Source organism: Scyliorhinus torazame, chromosome 3, assembly GCF_047496885.1.
Source record: "Scyliorhinus torazame isolate Kashiwa2021f chromosome 3, sScyTor2.1, whole genome shotgun sequence".
Lineage (NCBI taxonomy): Eukaryota > Metazoa > Chordata > Chondrichthyes > Carcharhiniformes > Scyliorhinidae > Scyliorhinus > Scyliorhinus torazame.
In genome coordinates this window covers 327,950,663-327,966,289 of record NC_092709.1, presented here as the reverse complement: position 1 = coordinate 327,966,289, position 15,627 = coordinate 327,950,663, and the positions used below count along the sequence as shown (strand labels likewise).

Below are 15,627 nucleotides of genomic sequence, written 5' to 3'. Positions count from 1 at the left end.
TCAGGATACGGAAAATTCATCTGTTGTTCAGTGAGATAGACACTCAAACATCATATGGAACCAGCCGACCTTCTATGGTATTTTAGCTGAGTCATGTTGCTAAGAGATTGCTGGGCCGTGAAGGTGTGAGGGCAGCGGATGTTCATAGACCTCTCTCCGAGGGATTTGGAATTAATGCTTCATGAAACCTGCTTAGACACAGCAAAGTAAATTTTTGGTTGGTCATTGGAAACTAGGTCATAGTTTTTCTCATTCCCCGTTGTTCATAGGAAGATAGAGCTGGGATTTATGGCCCTCTGCTAGTCGGTATGAATGTGCGGGGGTGGGCTTGTAAAATGCAACACGTGGCCTGCCTGTCTTTCCACCCTTCTCTGACCTGTCTCCCAATTAATGGTGGGTGGTGTAAGTCATTTAAGTGCTTCAGTGCTTCATCCTGCCCTGACTGCTATTTTTCCCATGTCAAGGGGACGTACAGGCCAAACGAGTAGCCGGTAGCTTTTACTGGGCGAGCTGGTGTTAGGAAGAAGGAAGGGATCTCCTTTGGAAGGGTCTCTTGTGTTCAGTGGAGGCACCCTCCGCATGGTCATGTCCCCTCTTAACCCTCCCAACTTGACTCTCTTCCACCTCCCTCTTCCCCCAACCCTACTCACTGGGGCCTGCCAGCCAGGCCCTGCCAAAACCCAGGACGTACCTTTGGTCTGGCCTCCATGATCTTCTCTTCTTTGGGTTCTGGCTGTACCTCTGGCATTGACCATTGCTCGAACCTGGTGCTCCTGGGACAGCAGAGCTGCCAGCCAATTGGATTGGAGCATCCGTCCCACCCTGAGCCAATTGTTTGGCATCCTGCCGATTGTAATATGGCAGCCAGGCAGTCAGTTTTTCATGGGCCGTCACCCCACTGACTTTGAATCAGGGATGGAAGCGGACAGGGAACATGACACCAGATAAAGTCCAGCCCAAAGGAACATGAGTGGACCCTTTAGTCCCATCATGCAATATCATAGAATTTACAGTGCAGAAGAAGGCCATTCAGCCCACCGAGTCTGCACCGGCTCTTGGAAAGAGCACCCCACCCAAGGTCCACACCTCCACCCTATCCCCACAACCCAGTAACCCCACCCTACACTAAGGGCAATTTTGGACACTATGGGCAATTTAGCATGGCCAATCCACCTAACCCGCACATCTTTGGACTGTGGGAGGAAACCGGAGCACCCGGAGGAAACCCACGCACACACGGGGAGGATGTGCAGACTCCGCACAGACAGTGACCCAAGCCGGAATCGAACCTGGGACCCTGGAGCTGTGAAGCATTTGTGCTATCCACAATGCTACCGTGCTGCCCCAATATAATCCAGGCTGATCTCTGATCTAACTCCCTTTACCCAATATCTTTGAATATCTTTAGTTAACAAAAATCCATCATTCTCAGTTAAAGTTAACAACCGCTATTTGTGGAAGAGAGTTCCAAACATCTGCAAACCTTTGAGTGTAGCAATGTTTTCAAATTTTACTCTTGAAAGAAATGACTCTAATTTTTTGATTAATTCTCCTTGACATGGCTTCCTCATGCAATGGAAATAGCTTCTCTCAACACGATCTGCTTCCCTTGATATCTCATTAACTTTAATCAAATATCCCCTTAACCTGCAAAATTCAAGGAATTAACTTATTCTTTTTCATACTGTGGTAATACCAGGTTTTGCGGTACCTGAGAGGTGGATGACCATTGGCTAGACCCAGGAGTCTACCATTGGCTGATGTACATAGCTCCGCCCTGAGAGGCGGAGTATAAGAACCAATGCCGTCCCAGCAGCCTTCACTTTCTGTATCGAAGCTGCTGGGGAACAGTTCTAGCAGATTAAAGCCTATTAGTCATGACTCACCTTGTCTCGAGAGTAATTTATTGCGCATCAATACCACAATTAATCAAATAAATCTCTGTATGTCTCACCTGGAGCAAACAGCTTTTTATCAATGTCTGGATGAGTGTGGCTCTAACAACACTCAAAAGCTGCTTAAATAGCACCCCAGTTGCTACCTTAAACATTTTGGGTGGAAGCTGCATTGTGTACCATTTACAAGATGCACTGCACTCCAAGGTTGGTAGAGATAGTGTTGAGGATTCTCAGAGGATACAGCAGGACATAGATAGGTTGGAGACTTGGGCAGAGAAATGGCAAATGGAGTTTATGGCAAATGTGAGGTAATGCATTTTGGTGGGTCTAACATAGAGGGGAAATATACCGTAAATGGCAAAACTCTAAGGAATATAGAAAGACTGAGTGGTCCACAGATCTTTGAAGGTGGCAACACAAGTGGACAAGGCTGTCAAGACAGCATATGGAATGCTTGCCTTCCATGGATGGGGCATTGAGTACGAAAACCGACAAGTCATGCTACAATTGTGTAGAACCTTGGAAATGCTGCACTTGGAATATTGCGCACAATTCTGATCGCCACACTACCAGAAGGATGTGGAGGCTTTGGAGAGGGTGGAGAGGAGGTTTACCAGGATGTTGCCTGGTCTTGAGGGTGTTACCTATGTGGAGAGGCTGAATAGATTCAAACTGTTTTCATTAGAAAGACGGAGGTTGATGGGTGATCTGATAGAGGTCTACAAGATTATGAGGGCATGGATAGAGTGGATGGCCAGGAACTCTTTCCCAGGATGGATGGGTCAGTTATCAGGGGGCATAGGTTTAAGATCTGTGGGCAAAGTTAGAGGAGATGTGCGAGGCAGGTTTTTTACACAGAGGGTGGTGAGTGCCTGGAACGCGTTGCCAGGGGAGGTTGTGGAAGCAGATACATTAACGGCGTTCAAAAGGCATCTTGACCAACACATGGATAGGATAGGTATAGAGGGAAAAGGCAAAAGGAAGTGCTAAGGGTTTTGGCAAAGGTTGGGCAATAAATGCTGGCCTAGCCAGCGATGCCAACATCACATGAAAGAACTAAAAATCATTAAATCGACAACATGCCTCATTTGTTGAAGACATTGGCATTTCTGACAAAGACCAAGTAACATAGAATTGGCAGAAGATTAACTATGTGCAAAATATTACAGCCCCAACATAATCCTCTGTTCACCCTGAAGTGATTGGAGTTTTGAATGGCTTGCTGACGTTTTACCCCCCCCCCCCCCCCCCCCCCCCCCCCCCCATGATAGAAGACAGAACATAGAACATTACAGCGCAGTACAGGCCCTTCAACCCTCGATGTTGCGCCGACCTGTGAAACCACTCTAAAGCCCATCTACAGTATTCCCTTATCGTCTATCCAATGACCATTTGAATGCCCTCAGTGTTGGCGAGTCCACTACTGTTGCAGGCAGGTCATTCCATGCCCTTACTAATGTAGCCAGTTAAAATGGCTAACTCCCGATTTAGAATGGCTAACCCCGATTTAAAATGGCAAACGGCAAAGGCTGATGGGAAAATCAGCCAACAGGACTAAAACAAGCAGCTACAGGTAGACTGTGTATTCACCTCTGGGAAGGCCAGACAAGATCGATACCGGGAACCATCAGCACAACAAAACACCAGCCATCTGCATACTAATGAGCAATCCCCGGGAACAATGTGCAACATTTTAGACACAAAGCCAACCCAGACTTTTTGGCGCCAACAGGAGCCTACACAAAGGGAGGTGAACGATCACCTCAAGACCGCCCACCGATCAAAGAATCGCTCCAGCATTGGAGAATATCGAACAAAGTCATTGAGGCAAAGACCAATCACTTGGAACCAGGTACAGGGACCGCGCCGAAAGGCGGGAAGCCCCTGGGGACTACAAGAATAGAGTCCAAGTTCAAATCGAGCCTTCTGCTGCTACCCCTTCTGCATCCTCCTGCACCCTTCTGCTCCTTCTTCTGACCGGGTCACTCAGCAACGCAGACCAACCCTTGACAGTGACCGGTCCAGCCATTGCGAAACATCCCGTAAGTCTTACTTCAACGCTCGCTACGAGATAGGCGCTCCTAGCTACCAATCTGTACCAACTTCGAATCCCGCAGGCTCAGAACCCGAACGAAAGGCCATTCATTTCCCTGACCTGGTGGGCCATTTCCAAGTTAAGTATTAGCCTGTTAGTCGTAGAAGTAGCTTAGACGTAGAATTTATGCATGAGTATTGATTACTGTATATAATAAATGTGCTTTGATTTAACTCCTCCTAAGCGGTGTATTGGATTATTGATAATTTCTCGGACTTGAACCACGTGGCGGTATCAGAAAGATACCTGGCGACTCAAGAGCAAAAGTGATAGAACAGAGCAATTAAACTAGGGCTAAAGTTAGCAACAACATTTGGTGACATGCTGATGGGACCCGATCTAGAAGTGGAAAACCACTCCGGGAGAACTCAAGAATTTGAATTAGAAATCCAATTGGAAACAGAAAACCACAAGTGTTCAAGCAGTTCTGATCAATAGTCATAATTCGGAAGTGTGTGTATGCATGCGTAACTAACAGGGCTATAAGGTAAAACTGATAGATTTTGTTGCGCCAAACTGTCGGAAGTTTGTATATCGGAAAGTAGCGAAAGCCGTACCCGTATTTACAGCACCGCCTTAGTTCCCCTGTTCCAAATTTAAAAGAAGCATTCGGATAGGAAGGATGGCAATGCAGGAAATGCAGCGCCTCATGAACCCTGAGGAATTTGCAGTCACAGCGACCAGCAGCAGCAGAGTGGGACCGTATCCCATTAGGGAGGAAGAGATCAGGAAATATCTCAAAGGGAAAGGATGGCCCCTTTGGAATGAATTCTGTGATAACGAGGAATCAGGTCCCGGGAGTATAGGACATACTTGGTGGGAGAACCTGAGCGAGGTCCACAAAAAGAGCTTGGGGAAAGCTCGCAAGCCGATGGCAATCGTGTCCTGATTGGCACAATTGCGAGGCACAGAGGAGGTCGTTAGGACGCTCCGGAAAGAAGTTGAGGGCATACATCGGATGAGTAAGGTCGATGTAAGTGAGGTAGAAAAGGAGAATACGGAATTGAGGAGGAAATTGGCAGCGAAAGATGAGGAGGTGGGTGACGCCAAAAGGGCTTACCAGTCTTGTCTGGCGCATTTAAGCAGCTTCCAGTCTCAATACGAAAAGGCCTATCAGGACACGCAACATGCAGTCCTGGTACGTGAGGAGACAGAAAAACAGGTAGAAGCGTTACAGAGACAGTGTAGCGATCTAAAGGCAGCATTAAGAGCATTCCATGCTGCCACCACAGAACAAAGACAAAGCACATTAGACCACGCAAAGTGTCGGAAGCAGATTGCCGAGCTGCAATCACTGCTTTCAGTTCAAAAAGGTTTTCAGGAAACCTTTGGGGAAAAATTAGATCAGGAAGACGGCCTGATTGGGAAGAACTGAATGAAACAGCACAGAGATATGTTCAGGGAACATGTGCGCAGGGAAAGCCCCAAAAGAGAAAAGCACCCCAACCCCCCACACAGCAGATAGTTCAGGCTCCAATGAACCCTGTAACTACTCACTGCACAGCCACATCGGACGATGCGGAATTTCTATATTCCACCCCCTTAACAATGACCCAATTACGGGACGTGTGCGATAAAATCACACTGTTCCTCCCCACCTCAGACCCCCACCATTTCTTTGCCACAGTTAGACGTCAGGCGAACATGTACAGCCTGGATGAGCGAGAGCATGTAAAGCTCATGGATTTAAGTTTAGATCCGTCAGTAGCAGCAGCCCTTCCCGACCCACAGAATGTAGGAGGAGGCACCCTTGCAGAAATGCATACCACGATCCTGGGTGCGATCGGGTATAACTGGCGTGACCCCATAGATGGCCTCAACAAATGTAGGCAAAAGAAATCCGAGCACCCCACAGCGTTTGCTGGACGCCTGTGGACCCACTTTGCAGCCGTCTTTGGAGACTTAGACCGTGCCCATTTGTCCCCAGACAACATGGCCAAATGGACCCGCACCCTTATCTCCCATGCCACAGAAACAGGACAGAAAGCCTGTACGAGTTATGATCCCTCCGAGGAGGCCCATAACGAGAAGTGGGTAGTGAAAAGATTGTCCCGCGCTTGGGAGCAATCTGTTCAAAGTAAACCCACCGTTAAGAATAGCGAGGAAAAGCAGGCCGTTGCAGATATGCAGGCAGTAAAAACAACACACCACAACCCCGCATGGGTGAATGAGGGAAAGAACAGCCCCCCACACAAGTCACAAGAGTGTTACAACTGCGGACAGTTGAGACATTTGCAAGAGAGTGCAATGACCCTAAAAAGCCACAGAGAGCCCAGCAGACGGGCACTCTGATTAAGAAAAAGACAGAGCCCATTCATAGCGTTAGCGCCCGGTCAGATCAGACGGACTTGACCGGAACGGACTGACGGTGTACGGGCTCCCCCAGTTGGGTCTGCGACACCCTTTGGGCTAGGTCCGGATGACCGGTAGTGGCAGCGAAAATTCGGGGATAGCCCATCGAATTTCCCTGGGACACAGGAGGGTCCCGCACCACGATAAATTCCTCCAACCTGTTTCAAAAAGACACGTGGCCCACTACAGCCACCATCAGCCTCAGTGGCTTTACAAGCCACTCACAGCAGGGACACATCACAGCCCCTGTACCCATTCAAATCGGCACCATCACCACCAAGCACCCCGTAGTTTTAGTTGACCTGCCCCACACAGCAGAACACATTCTGGGAATTGATTTCATCAATTCCCACCACCTTTCATTCGATCCAGTCAACCAGTGTGTCTGGAAGATGGCAGAATCCGCAAGAGCCCCCGCAACGCTCAACATAGGAGAGTACATGAACAAAATTAGCGTTGTAGGCGAATTTTGGTTCAACCCGACCACGCTTTGTACGGGCAAGCAGGTTAGGGCAGTTCTGCAAAAGAACAGGGCAGCATTCGCGACCCACAAGCACGACTGTGGACGGATGACTGGCTCCGTACAAGTAACAGGACATGACCCTAGACCCCAAAAACAGTACGGATTTCCCCAAGAGGCAGAGGGAGAAATCTCCAAGGTAATAGGAAGCTTATTAGAGCAGGGCGTAGTTAGATCAGTAGCCTCCACTAATAATGCCCCGATTTGGCCAGTGCGAAAGCCCGATGGATCATGGCGACTGACAAATGTTGCTCTTATTAGCCTTAGTTTTATTAGCTCTAATTCTGTCACCTTTGCTCACGAGTCGCCAGGTATCTTTCTGATACCGCCACGTGGTTCAAGCTCAAGTAATGATTAATAATGCAGCACACCGCTTAGTAAGAGTTAAATCAACGATCATTTATTATATACAGCAATAAATAATTATACAATAATCCTACTTCTAGACTACTACCTACCACTAAAGGCCAATACTTAACTTTGGAAATGGCCCACCAGGTCAGGAAAATGAATGGTCTTTCGAATTGGTTCTGAGCCTGCGGGATTCAAAGGCTGGTGGTACAAGTCGATAGTCAGGAGCGCCTATCTGGTAGCGATCGCTGGAGTAAGACTTACTTGTTTTCTTTGTCGAAGGGTCTCGAAGGTTGCGAGCAGGAAGAGAGGGGTCGACCTGAACTTGGCCCCTATTCTTATAGTTCCCAGGGGCTTCCCGCCTCTTGGGGCGGGCCTCGTACCTGGTTCCAAGTGATTGGACTTGGTCCCAATCACTTGGTTCGATATTCTCCAATAATGGGGCGATTCCTTGATTGGGGGGTGGTCGTCTACCTTCTTTTGTCACAGCCACTGCTGGCGCCGAAAGGTCTGGATCGGCTTTATGTTGCTAATGTGTAGCAATTGCTCCCGGGAATGGCTGCTTAGTATGCAGATGGCTGGTTTGTTGTGATGTTAATGGCTGCAGGTATTGGTCTGGGCCGACTTCCCCAGAGGCGAATACACTGTTTTACCTGCAGTTGACCGTTTGAGTCCTGTTGGCTGATTTTCCCATCAACCTCTTTCGTTCGCCATTTTAGATCGGGGTTTGACCATTCGAATCGGGAATCAGCCATTTTAGGTGGCTACACCATCGATTACCGGGAACTCAATAAAGTCACCCCCGCAGCAGCCCCCACAGTAGCAACAAGTCCCGAGACCATGCTCAAGCAGGGACTCAAATCCCGATTCTTTACGGTTTTGGACGTCAGTAATGGATTCTGGTCCATTCCATTGGCAAAGGCGTGCCAGTACAAATTTGCCTTTACCTTTAAAGCACAGCAGTACACGTGGACATGCCTGCCACAAGGATTCCACAACTCCCTGTGGTGGTATGTATTAGGGGTAGTACAGTACCTGTGATGCCGAGAGGCTATTGGTAGATAGACACTGGGTCCTGGTTGGACCTGCCGCCTGCTGGCTCCACCCAGTAAGGCGGAGTATAAGAGCCCGGGTTCTCCCAGCAGCCGCATTCTGTAACTGAGCTGCTGGGGAACAAGTCTTGCTTAATAAAGCCTCGATTGACTTCATCACTTCTCGACTCGTGAGTAATTGATTGTGCCACACTCCCCCTCCATTTTCCACTGACAGCTGGCAAATGGTTTAGCCAAATTCTCTCGCCCCGAATGTCTGGTACAGTATGTAGGCGACCTACTACTGCAGACAGACACCAAGGAAGAGCACATTGAGCTTCTGTCCGAACTCCTGGAACTATTACATGCAATCGGTTTGTAAAGTCAACCCCAAAAAGGCCCAGATTTTGGAAGAAAAAGTGATATATTTGGGAACAATTATCACACACGGTAAACGCGAGATCGAGCCAAAAAGGATTGACTCGATTGCTAAATTGCCCCTTCCCCAGAACGTTTCAGCCCTCCGGTCGTTTTTAAGACTGGTTGGCTACTGCCGAAACCACATTGACGGTTTCGCCAGCAAGGCAGCACCCCTCTCAGACCTCCTAAAGAAGGGAGCCCCCTGGGAATGGCTTCCGCAGCATACGGATGCTGTGGACTCTTTAAAACAGGCACTCATGGCAGCCCCCGCACTACAAGTTCCAGACCCGCTTTCTTTCCCCTTACGCCATAGAGGTAGCGACCACAGACCGCACCCTGTCAGCCGTGCTCCTCCAGGAACGGCACGACCAGTTAAGGCCCGTAGCTTACGCCTCCAGACTCTTAGATGCTGTGGAGCAGGGATTTTCAGCCTGTGAGAGGCACCTACTCGCAGTATTCTGGGCAGTCCAGTATTTTTCATACATTACCGGACTGAGCCCCATCACAATTCTCACCGAACACACCCCCACCCAACTTTTACTGGACGAACGACTCAAGGACGGTACTGTCAGTCAAATAAGAGCAGCTAGATGGACCCTTCTCTTGCAGGGACGGGACATCACTGTGAAAAGGACAAAGACACACACCTACTTAGCCGACAATTGACAGCACCCCGGAACCCCCCATGAATGTGAGATTATCTCTCCACACCACAACACAGGCCTCTTTATCGCTAAAACAGCCCCCAGAAAGATAGGTAGTTCAACTCAGAGCCCCCAGCACACGGACACGTGTGGGCCCATAAAGATCTATGTGGATGGATCTTCCACAGTCTTGGATGGGCAACGCATAACAGGTTGCAGTATATATGTCGAGGACGCGCCTCGAGGAAATATCGTTTAAACTACCCGGACACTTAGGCGCGCAGGCAGCAGAGCTCGCGGCCGTCGCATATATAGTTGAGCACCCAGATTCCTTCCCCAGCCCAGCAGACATATACTCGGACAGCCTCTATGTCTGCAACAGCCTCACGGAATTTCTACCCCTGTGGAAAGCAAGAGGATTTGTTTCCGCAGACGGAAAACCCCTCCCCTCAGCCCCATTGCTCCGTCACATTTTAGAGCGAGCACAGAACAGGACTTTTGGGATAGTCAAGGTTCGTCGTCACCATCGTTGCTCCCCCCCCTGGAAATGTGAAAGCCGACGCACTGGCCAAAGCAGGTTCCAGACACGGATATTGTTGGACACCCCCCCGAAGGCGCACCAGTGAGTGCAGTTCAGATCTCACAGACAAAGATCGAGGATCTAGTGGAGGACCAGAAGCAGGGCAGCAATCTCAGGGAGATTGTAAAAGGAAAATATCCAGCACCCTGTGAGAGGTTTAGAAATACACTGACCACCCATGACGGTGTGGTGTTAAAAGACACCCTTTATGTGGGTGCTGAACAGGACAGAAATCAATTAATTTGCTGTTCCATGACGGTCATGGACATCAGGGAATCGATCCCACTACAGCCCATCTCAAGCAGCTTTGTTGGTGGCCAAATTTAAAGGAAGATGTAAACCATTACATCGAGAATTGTCTTATCTGCGCCCAGAATAATCCGGACAGATATGCCAAAAAGGCCCAACTCAGCCACACCCGACCCGTTAATGGCCTCTGGACTAACCTCCAGATCGATTTTATAGGACCATTGCCCCCTTGCAGGAATGGCTATCAATATGTACTTGTGGTAATTGACACATTTACAAAATGGGTGGAAGCATTCCCAGCCCGCACAAACACTGCAAAAACCGCAGCCAAGATTTTGACCCACCACATCTTTACAAGATGGGGACTCCCCCGCAGCATTGTATCAGACCAAGGTTCCCATTTTACGGGACGTGTCATGCAGAACGTCCTCACAATATTTGGCATCATCCAAAAATTCCACATAGCATACCACCCACAGTCGCGTGGTATCGTGGAGCGCATGAATCGGACCCTAAAATCCACCCTCAGAAAAATGGTCCAGCAGAACAACACCACTTGGGACTCAGTTCTCCCTTATGTGCTGATGTTTATACGTAACACAATTTCGACTTCCACAGGTTACACCCCACACACCCTCATGACTGGACACCCCATGAAAGGCACAGAATATTTGTTAGGTTTGGACTTGACCAGCCGCGAAGTGACGGCCCTCACACACGAGAAAGCAGTAGCACAATTAGTGGAAACTGTTAAAACGGCTCAGCTAGCAGCCGCAGTAAAATTGGGCACAAGGAAGAAACAGAGCAAGGCTTGTTTCGACAAGACAGTGCATGCGACTGAGTACAGTATCGGACAGCAAGTGATGCTCTCTGTATATAATCCCAGCACATTCCTGTCACCAAAATACTCGGGTCCGTATTCCATTGCGGATAAAGTAAGCCCTTCTGTTTATAAAATAAAGGACCCCAATGGTAAGACTGCGTGGTTTCATATAAACCAGCTGAAGGCATATGGAACACAGTCGAACCACGCACACCACGTCATGCTTGACGCAGCACGCCACACCCCGCCCACAGCCAACGTAACCCTACCATCTCCCAACACCTCCAGCCCAGCCACGGACTCGACCTCGACTCCACCCCCGACATATACACTCCGCCCCGGAACGCCCACAGACTGCAGCAACAGAGACAGCGACTGTGACTCGGCTCGATAGCCACAGCACGTCTCCCTACTATCCCCATGCAACAGGACCCACACCCAGCGATTCCGACTACGATCCAAGTGATCCCTTCATGATCACTTTCCTAAACAAACCCCACCACCGACCACCGAACCACACTGACGACCCCGATTTTGTCCCCACCCAACTAGACACCAATTATTGGCGTCGTGACAACTCGTTCCAACTCGTCCGCAACGGCGAGAGCAACCCCACCTCACACCATGCAGCCCTTTCAGCCCTAATCCACTCCAGAGTTTCGCACCCGGGAGAAGAGGACGACCTTGGATCTGACTCCCAAACCGAGAACCCCTTTGTGACCCTGTTCGCAACCGAGAACTGAGGTGTCCAGATGATGTTTTAAAAGGAACCACTTGGGAGAAGTGTTGTCCTTTCTGATGGAACCTGCAGAATGTTTTATGTTGTTTGTAAGTTTGTTAAATGTTGTCTGTCCGAGAGGAGAATTATTTTCTCACTGTCCCACGCCTATTCGGCCGAAACCTCTGAGGACTTGCCTACAGAGACTCACCAGTTCAGCAGAAACCTCTGAGAGCTTGTCTGCAGAAACTGGTTACAGAACCAGACGCCCGTTCGTAACTACCCTTCTGGTTCGAAGGATAGAACCACTACGGCAGCCCCACCACGATGACTACGTTTTTTGCCCGTTCTTGTCGGTTGCTCAGGCAGTGGAGAAACGGCTTGAGACCCGCCCTGCCTGGAAAACCCCCTCTGGTCAACTACGCTCGGGTAGGAGAGATACGGCATTGGTAGCCGTCCTACCCGGGGACTCCATCCAAATCGTACCCGCTGCGGCCCATAGGCACCTCATTTTTGCATTTTTCAGTTCAAAAAGTTTTGGTTTGTTTAGGTAACCTTTAAGTTGCCGGCCATCTGCTATTTACATCCTGGAACATTTGGATGGTAAATCAGCACTGGTTCATTATTGGGAAGTGTGCCGTGTCCGAAAATTTGTTTTTTGAAAAAAAATGAGGGAGTCACACATAGTGACCAATTATAAAGGAAGTAATTGGCACTACAAGACAGACACACTAGCGTACCAGATATTAAACAAAGATAGTTACAGACACTATGCTTGTTTCTACAGAACTCCAGAAGCTCCAGGACCGGAGAAGACAAAGAAAGAAAAGGAAAGAGAAGAGCCATGAGGACTTCCTTCAAGTGGATCACTCTTGTGCTTTTGGACATTTGGTTGCGCGTGAACGTGAACCCCATGACTTCAAGACCCCCAGCCGTTAATGTTTCACTATCCCGCAGTACCCAGAGCCCAGTCACCAGCGACACTACAGCATCTTGGTGTGCCAGGTTTATAACCTGGTACTCTCTGTCCTATGTAATCGAAACATTACTCGCATTAGCGATACTCTGCTGCATTGTGCAGACTATGCGTCTACGGAAATGGAGAAGGAGAGCCTACCGCGCTCGAACCCCGGTATATAGGATCAGATCCCCTATGTTCGGATGCGACCAGACCCCCGACCCCCGCGATCTATAATAAAGAGCATTCACTTGCGTTTATTGTTATTGTAAATAAAGAACTGTAAAGAACTTTTTCATGAGGAAATTGTATGATCCTGAGTTTGACTGCCAAGCCAGGAAAGACTGTATGAAATCATAGAATCATAGAATCATAGACGTTTACAGCATGGAAACAGGCCCTTCGGCCCAACCAGTCCATGCCGCCCAGTTTTTACCATTAAGCTAGTCCCAGTTGCCCGCACTTGGCCCATAACCCTCTCTCCCCATCTTACCCATGTAACTATCTAAATGCTTTTTAAAAGACACAATTGTACCCGCCTCTACTACTACCTCTGGCAGCCCATTCCAGACACTCACTACCCTCTGAGTGAAGAAATTGCCCCTCTGGGCCCTTCTGAATCTCTCCCCTCTCACCTTAAACCTATGCCCTCTAGTTTTAGACTCCCCTACCTTTGGGAAAAGATGTTGACTATCTACCTTATCTATGCCCCTCATTATTTTATAGACCTCTATAAGATCACCCCTAAGCCTCCTACGCTCCAGGGAAAAAAGGCCCAGTCTATCCAGCCTCTCCTTATAACTCAAACCATCAAGTCCCGGCAACATCCTAGTAAATCTTTTCTACACTCTTTCTAGTTTAATAATATCCTTTCTATAATAGGGTGACCAGAACTGCACACAGTATTCCAAGTGTGGCCGTACCAATGTCTTGTACAACTTCAACAAGACGTCCCAACTCCTGTATTCAATGTTCTGACCAATGAAACCAAGCATGCCGAATGCCTTCTTCACCACCCTGTCCACCTGCGACTCCACCTTCAAGGAGCTATGAACCTGTACTCCTAGATCTCTTTGTTCTATAACTCTCCCCAACGCCATACCATTAACTGAGTAGGTCCTGGCCTGATTCGATCTGCCAAAATGCATCACCTCACATTTATCTAAATTAAACTCCATCTACCATTCGTCGGCCCACTGGCCTAATTGATCAAGATCCCGTTGCAATCCTAGATAACCTTCTTCACTATCCACTGTGCCACCAATCTTGGTGTCATCTGCAAACTTACTAACCATGCCTCCTACATTCTCATCCAAATCATTAATATAAATCACAAATAACAGTGGACCCAGCACCGATCCCTGAGGCACACCACTGGTCACAGGCCTCCAGTTTGAAAAACAACCCTCTACAACCACCTGTCTTCTGTCGTCCAGCCAATTTTGAATCCAATTGGCAACCTCACCCAGGATCCTATGAGCTTTAACCTTCTGCAACAACCTACCATGCGGTACCTTGTCAAATGCTCTGATTTTGTTGTATGATTGAGGAAGGTAGGATAATGGAATGTTTAAGTGAGTGTAGTATATTAAGAATAAGTTAGAGGTTCCCAGTTTATTGTTTTGTAATGTTTTGTTTATGTCCCTATCTGACATAGCGCCCTTAGAATTGTTAGTTAAAAATATTTTGCATAGCTATGGTCAGTGCAGAGGCCATGAAGGAAGTGTCCCCCCCCCCCCAGGTCAGGGAATGGAAAGCAACATAGTGATGTGATCCTTCACGCTTCGCGTTAGGATCACAAGGAGGGAATGTAGCCAGTTAAAATGGCTAACTCCCGATTTAGAATAGCTAACCCCGATTTAAAATGGCAAGCGGCAAAGGCTGATGGGAAAAATCAGCCAACAGGACTAAAACAAGCAGCTACAGATAGACTGTGTATTCACCTCTGGGAAAGCCAGACAAGATCGATACCGGGAACCATCAGCACAACAAAACACCAGCCATCTGCATATTAATGAGCAATCCCCGGGAACAATGTGCAACATTTTAGAAACAAAACCAACCCAGACTTTTCAGCGCCAACAGGAGCCTACACAAAGGAAGGTGAACGATCACCTCAAGACCGCCCATCGATCAAGGAATCGCTCCAGCATTGGAGAATATCGAACCAAGTGATTGGGACAAAGTCCAATCACTTGGAACCAGGTACAGGGTTCGCCCCAAAAGGCGGGAAGCCCCTGGGGACTATAGGAATAGAGTCCAAGTTCAAATCGAACCTTCTGCTGCTACCCCTTCTGCATCCTCCTGCACCCTTCTGCTTTTTCTTCTGACTGAGTCACTCAGCAACGCAGACCAACCCTTGACAGTGACCGGTCCAGCCATCGCGAAACATCCCGTAAGTCTTACTTCAACGCTCGCTATGAGATAGGCGCTCCTAGCTACCAATCTGTACCAACTTCGAATCCCGCATGCTCAGAACCCGAACGAAAGGCCATTCGTTTCCCTGACCTGGTGGGCCATTTCCAAGTTAAGTATTGGCCTGTTAGTTGTAGGAAGTAGCTTAGACGTAGAATTTATGCATGAGTATTGATTACTGGATATAATAAATGTGCTTTGATTTAACTCTTACTAAGCGGTGTATTGGATTATTGATCATTACTCGGACGTGAACCACGTGGCGGTATCAGAAAGATACTTGGTGACTCAAGAGCAAAGGTGATAGAACAGAGCAATTAAACTAAGGCTAAAGTTAGCAATAACACTACTCTCTGAGTAAAAAACCTACCTCTGACATCTGTCCTATATCTATCTCCCCTCAATTTAAAGCTATGTCCCCTCGTGCTAGACATCACCATCCAAGGAAAAAGGCTCTCACTGTCCACCCTATCCAATCCTCTGATCATCTTGTATGCCTCAATTAAGTCACCTCTTAACCTGCTTCTCTCTAACGAAAACAGCCTCAAGTCCCTCAGCCTTTCCTCATAAGAT

General features: G+C 48.3%; 1 long non-coding RNA gene across 1 annotated transcript in view; it reads left to right on the top strand.

Moving 5' to 3' along the window:
• Nucleotides 1-15,215, top strand: part of LOC140409282 (uncharacterized) — a 29,091-nt gene extending 13,876 nt beyond the window's left edge. Inside the window, exon 3 of the long non-coding RNA XR_011940314.1 lies at nucleotides 12,469-15,215. This is a non-coding gene — a long non-coding RNA (uncharacterized lncRNA). The remainder of the gene's footprint in view (nucleotides 1-12,468) is intronic.
• Nucleotides 15,216-15,627: the final 412 nt, after the last annotated feature.